The 5,555-nt window shown below is 39.4% G+C and overlaps 1 protein-coding gene across 2 annotated transcripts in view; it reads left to right on the top strand.

Annotated features, from left to right (window-relative positions):
• The first annotated feature begins 5,306 nt into the window (after positions 1 to 5,306).
• LOC109375381 (guanine nucleotide exchange factor VAV3-like) overlaps positions 5,307 to 5,555 on the top strand; it is a 35,223-nt gene continuing 34,974 nt past the window's right edge. The window contains exon 1 of one of the 2 annotated variants that reach the window (XM_019630758.1): positions 5,307 to 5,436. The gene's annotated coding sequence lies outside the window, so the exon portion shown is untranslated. The remainder of the gene's footprint in view (positions 5,437 to 5,555) is intronic. The other variant, XM_019630760.1, reaches the window with a different exon arrangement.

The following is a 5,555-nucleotide window of genomic DNA, read 5'->3' as shown; positions in this document are numbered from 1 at the left end:
TGCCATTTTATTTATATTTTTTAATCTTTATTTATTTATTTATTTTATCTTGAATAAGTCCCTCTAACATTTGTTGTAATACTGTTTTGGTGGTGATGAGCTCCTTTAACTTTTTCTTGTCTTGGAAGCTCTTTGTCTGTCTTTCCATTCTAAATGATACATTTGCTGGGTAGTGTAATCTTGGTTGTAGGTCCTCCTTTCATCACTTTGAAAATTTCGTGCCAATCCCTGCCAGCCTGCAAAGTTTCTGTTGAGAAATCCGCTGACGGTCTTATAGGAGCTCCCTTGTAGGTAACTAACTGCTTTTCTCTTGCTGCCTTTAAGATTCCTTCTTTGTCTTTAACCTTTGGCATTTTAATTATGATGCATTTTGCTTTGGGCCTCTTTGGGTTCATTTTGTTTGGGATGTTCTGTGCTTCCTTGACTTGTGTATATATTTCCTTTGCCAGGTTAGGGAAGTTTTCATCATTATTCCTTCAAATAGGTTTTCAATTCTGTGCTGTCAAGGAATTTTGTGAATGTTGGTATGCTTGATGTTGTCCCAGAGGCCTCTTAAACTATCCTTATTTTATTTATTTTTTTGGATTCTTTTTTCTTTTCGCTGTTCTGATTGGGTATTTTCTGCTACCTTATCTTCTAAATCTCTGATTCTACCCTCTGCATCATGTAATCTGCTGTTGATTTCTTCTAATATAGTCTTCATTTCAGTTATTGTATTCTTTATTTCTGATTGACTCATTTTTATGTTTCTTATCTCTTCGTTGAAGTTTTCCCTGAGACTGCTGAGCATCCTTATAACCAATGTTTTGAACTATTCATCTTGTAGATTGCTTGTGTCCATTTTGTTTAGTTCTTTTTCTGGAGCTTTGTTCGGTTCTTTCATTTGGGACGTGTTTCTTCGTCTCCCCATTTTGGCTGCCCCCCTGTGTTTGTTTCTATGCATTAGGTAGGGCTGCTATGCCTCCCATTTTTACTAGAGTGGCCTTATGTAGTGTATATCCTGTGGGGCCCAGTGGCACAATCTCCCTGATCACCAGAGCCAGGTGCCCCAGGTGTGTCCCTTGTGTGGGTTGCATGTGTCCTCCTGTTATAGTTGAGCCTTGGTTGCTGTTTGCACATCAATAGGAGGGATTAACCCTCAGGCTGATTGGTTGTGAGGACTGGCCATGACTGTAGTGGAGGAGGAGTTGTGCAGGGGCTGACCCTACGGAGCAGGATTCACTTTAGCAGGGCTCTGGTGCCTGCCCAGTGTGCCCTTTGGTTGTGTTGTCTTTGGAAGTGGCCGCATGATGCTCTGGCTCAGACTGACTCTGGCCACCTGGTGTGCTGACCCCAGGGCTTCTTGCAAGGGAACTCACTTCAGGCCAAGTTCAACTGCAGTCTGTGCCCTGCCTGGGGCCACCTAGCATAAGCCACAGTACAACAATCTGCAGATAGGCACCATCTGTGATAGGCTTGGAGGTGCATCAAGAGGCCAAGCTGTGAACCAAGGCTGGCTGCCACTAGTGCCGGGCTTGGGGCTGATCAGCATGAGGTACCTGACATGCCAAATGCTACTTGTTTTGGGTTTGTGAACCTTTGAGAAATTTTAGGAAAGTCCACAGCATGGACCAAGACAGACTGATTGTACAGAAAAGCCACTGGAAGTGGCTTGGGTGTGCCCAAAATTTGGGTGGGGCTTGGTCTCAGGGAATCACTAGGACAGGGCTAACGAATGGTGGTAGCCAGGTTGATGGAGACACACAGTGGGTGCCCATGTCTGCACGCTGGGAACAGGGAAGACTCAACAAAGAAACAGTGGCTTCTGCCAGCTTCTCTGTCTGGGAGAAAGCTGATCTTGCCCCAAAGCCAGACAACTCAGTTCCTCCCTGTATGTCTCTGGCACACCCCTGAGCTGAGCCCAGAGCAAGTGAATACATCAGCGAGTATGTCCATGGTTGGTCCCTTTAAGAGGAATACCTGGGACTCCAGCCATTGTCTCACCCAGCCACAATCGCCACTTGTTTTCACAGCAAGGGTTATGGGGACTTATCTCCCTTGCACTGGAACCCTGGTCTAGAGGGTCCTGGTGTGGGGCTGAGACCCTTCACTTCTCTGGGGCGGACCTCTGCAGCTCATATAGCCCTCCTGATTTCTAATAGTCACCCACAGGTATGGAACAAGCCCATTTTAAGTCTCTGCACCTCTTACCAGTCTCAAGGTAGCTTCTTCTGTATGTCCTTAGTTATAAGAGTTCAGTTCAGCTAGACTTCAGGCAGTTCTCAATGATGGTTATTCTGTAGTTTAGTTGTAATTTTGATGTGGTCTTGAGAGGAGGTAAGCACTGCATTTACGTACACCACCATCTTGACCAGAAATTACCCTTTCCTTTTCTCTTCTGAGCTTCCATCAGTATATGGTTCACACCCTTATATTTTGTACTCAGGTAACATTGCAAGGCATTTATATTTAAGGGCCTGGCTAGTTGTATAGTTTCCACATATTAAACTTATTTATTTGTATCTTAGTGTCATGCTTAAAATAAAGCACAAATAAAGAGCTCAGTAAATACATTTGAATGAAAGAAACACTTCATTCTAACCTATGGTTACTGTGCTGTCATCACTCTTTAGCCTCCAATTCTTCTCACTCCTACTGATTCCATCCTACCTTCTACTTGTACTAATTTCTGTAAACTCTGTTCTCCATCATCTTCTCTCTGCATTGTCTTCTATGACAGTCTTGCTCCAATGATTTCAAGTTTCCCATCTGTATGATTGCCATCTAAATCAGTGTTATGTATGGATGGGTTAAGTAATCACTTTTATCCTTGACTTTTCCCTCAGTCTTATAGACTTCTCTCCCCATATCTCCTCCACAGGCAACTCGCAAACACCTGTAGTTAAGTAATGACTCTAGCACCTATTTCCCTTCCTCCAGCCCCTCTTCCCTTGCCACACCAGTTTTCTAACGATATTCTCACCTACAAGGTCATGCCCATCTATAAGCCAGCTGCACACTGATGCCAGCTTAATTCTTCTGAAATACGTAGCCACTTTACTGAAACTGCATCGCCAATGATCAGTTCAGCTATCATAGTCAAACTGGTTCCTTGCTATCTTTTAGCCTTATTTCCCACTGTCCTCCTTCATGAGTGTTATGTCTGTATGGAGAAGCAGTGCAGCTCTGAAGTTAGAATGTCGGAATTTGAACTTTTGTTCTGTCACTTGCCAGTTTTGTGATGGTGGGCAAATCATTTAACTTCTCTGTGTGTTATTTTCCTCACTTATAAAATAGGGATAGTAGTTAGACCCATTGTAAGGACTAATTGAAATGCTCAGAACAGTGCCCAAAGTATAGTAAGGGTTGAATTAGTATTAGCCATCATTTGACTCCACATAAAGGGAATTATTGGCATTTCATATGCACATCCTGTAATTTCCTACCCCTGTGCTTTTCTCATATTATATTTTGTTTTCAGGATGTTCTCCTCCATTTTCCATCTTTATTTATTTAAACCCTGCACATTTTACATTCATGTGCTTTATGTAGCCCTTCATGTAGCTTTCAGTCAACCCCTCAAGAGTCAATCCATCTTTCTAATTTCCAAAGCCTCTCCTCTGTCCCTCTCAAACAGTAGTTAGCCCTATCTAGTATTATAATTATATGTTTACATATATTTGCTCTGAAAATATAGGGGAAAATGAGAATTATTTTTATGAATTTTTACGTTTTCCTTAGTGTCTAACCAAATTAATATTAGAGACTATGTTTTTTGAATCAATGAATGAATGTTTCTCTTGGTCACTCGCCTTTTTCCTGATATTAAAGGGCAATGCAGTTTTAGAAGCTTGTCAAAATTAGTATCATCTCTTTGGTTGTTCAGTTGGTCTCCCTCTCTGTCCTAATCTCCACCCTCCTCTTCTCTTTTCTCCTGCTTTTCCCTACATCTGACCCTTCCCCCTTTCTACTGCACTTCCTCTCCCTTTTTTCCACTTCCTCTCTCCCCTCTTTTTTTCTTTCCTTCACCTTCCTTCTCATTTTTTTTTTAAATTCTAGACTCCCACTTTACAAAATGTTCTCTACACACTTTTAGCTAAGTTGCATGGGCACAAAGGGATACTGCTTTAAGAGGGAGATGTTTTGTGATCATTTTTTGTTACTTTTCTTTTTCAAAAATAATATAGCTTGTAACATCCAAATATGCTATTACTCATCTGAGGTGCTGAGAAGCAAGCAATTGTTAAGTAGCAAATAAATATAAGCCCAATTTCTGAACAGGGAGAAGTAATCTCACAAGAATTTGTAAATTACGCATTCTGATTATTGTAGTATATTTTGAGTATAGTTTGTGGAAAAAGGAAACAATTTTAGGGTTAGTGCCATGAGACTGTTTTTTTTCCTGGCTGATTATTATTATTTTTTTCCTTTTAATTATTTTTTATTATGAAATACACATTTTTTAGAATTAGTTTCAGCTGTACAACACAGTACAATAGTTATACTTTTTACCCCTCGAAGTGACAACTCCCCCTCCCCCAATCCGCCACCCCACTTCCCCCCAATATCATACATATCTATTACAATTCCCTTGCCTCCACTTCCACGTCCCATGAATGAATATATATATATATATATATATATATATATATATTCACTTATAGTTGACATACAATATTATACAACATCAACTGCCATGAGACTTCTTAAAAGAGGAATTTGACCAAGAGTCTCTAAGAATAAATTCTTAAGTATTTTTTGTCCATTTTGTGCTTAGATTTTGCTTACTCTGCTAATTTCTTCCATTTTCTCATTTACAATGCCATTTAGAGCTAAAATACTTTCCTCCAATAATTTAACTTAATCAGTATCTTATTTCTTTCTTCTAAATCTGAAAATCATGTAAAACATCATACCATGCTGTTTTCCATTTCCACATATCTTGAAATGTCTCTTGCCTTGTTGGAGCAATGTTATCATGAGTTATGTTAGCGACACCAATAGTAACCATGCAAATTGAATTCCTAATTAATTATGAACCTGCACAAAGCCAATATGATCTACTTGTATTAATGAATATAAAATTGAAAGACTATTGCTATTATCTCTATATAGGGTTAAGAGATGTAAAAATAACGAAATCGGTAGCTTGGAAAGTCAAATTTGAATTCTTATTTCATAACTGTATCTGAAACCACGCGTAAAGTTTAACAATTGTAAAACCTCTCTGCTTCTGCTTCCCTTCCTGAGCCATAGTTAATTAATGCTTAGGGCTGGGTCCAAAGTGTAATTCTGAGGATCCTGAGTAACAACACTATGAACACAATGTTATGGGATTATTATTTATGGTATGTTTGTTCTCAGCATTGACTATTTTTTTTTCTAATTTAGGGTAGAAATTTAGCATCTGGAGAGGTTGGATTTTTTCCAAGTGATGCTGTCAAGCCTTGCCCGTGTGTAAGTATGAGAATTTTATTTCTTATATTTTGTTTTATTTTTGATGGTGTCATTAATTGGCAAGAATGTACGGTGGATACTGGTTTGGTTGCTCATTGATTTTATTAGTATTTTCTGGA

Source organism: Hipposideros armiger, unplaced genomic scaffold, assembly GCF_001890085.2.
Source record: "Hipposideros armiger isolate ML-2016 unplaced genomic scaffold, ASM189008v1 scaffold_939, whole genome shotgun sequence".
Lineage (NCBI taxonomy): Eukaryota > Metazoa > Chordata > Mammalia > Chiroptera > Hipposideridae > Hipposideros > Hipposideros armiger.
Note: the sequence above shows the minus strand (reverse complement) of the source record. Positions and strands in the feature narration are given on the sequence as shown.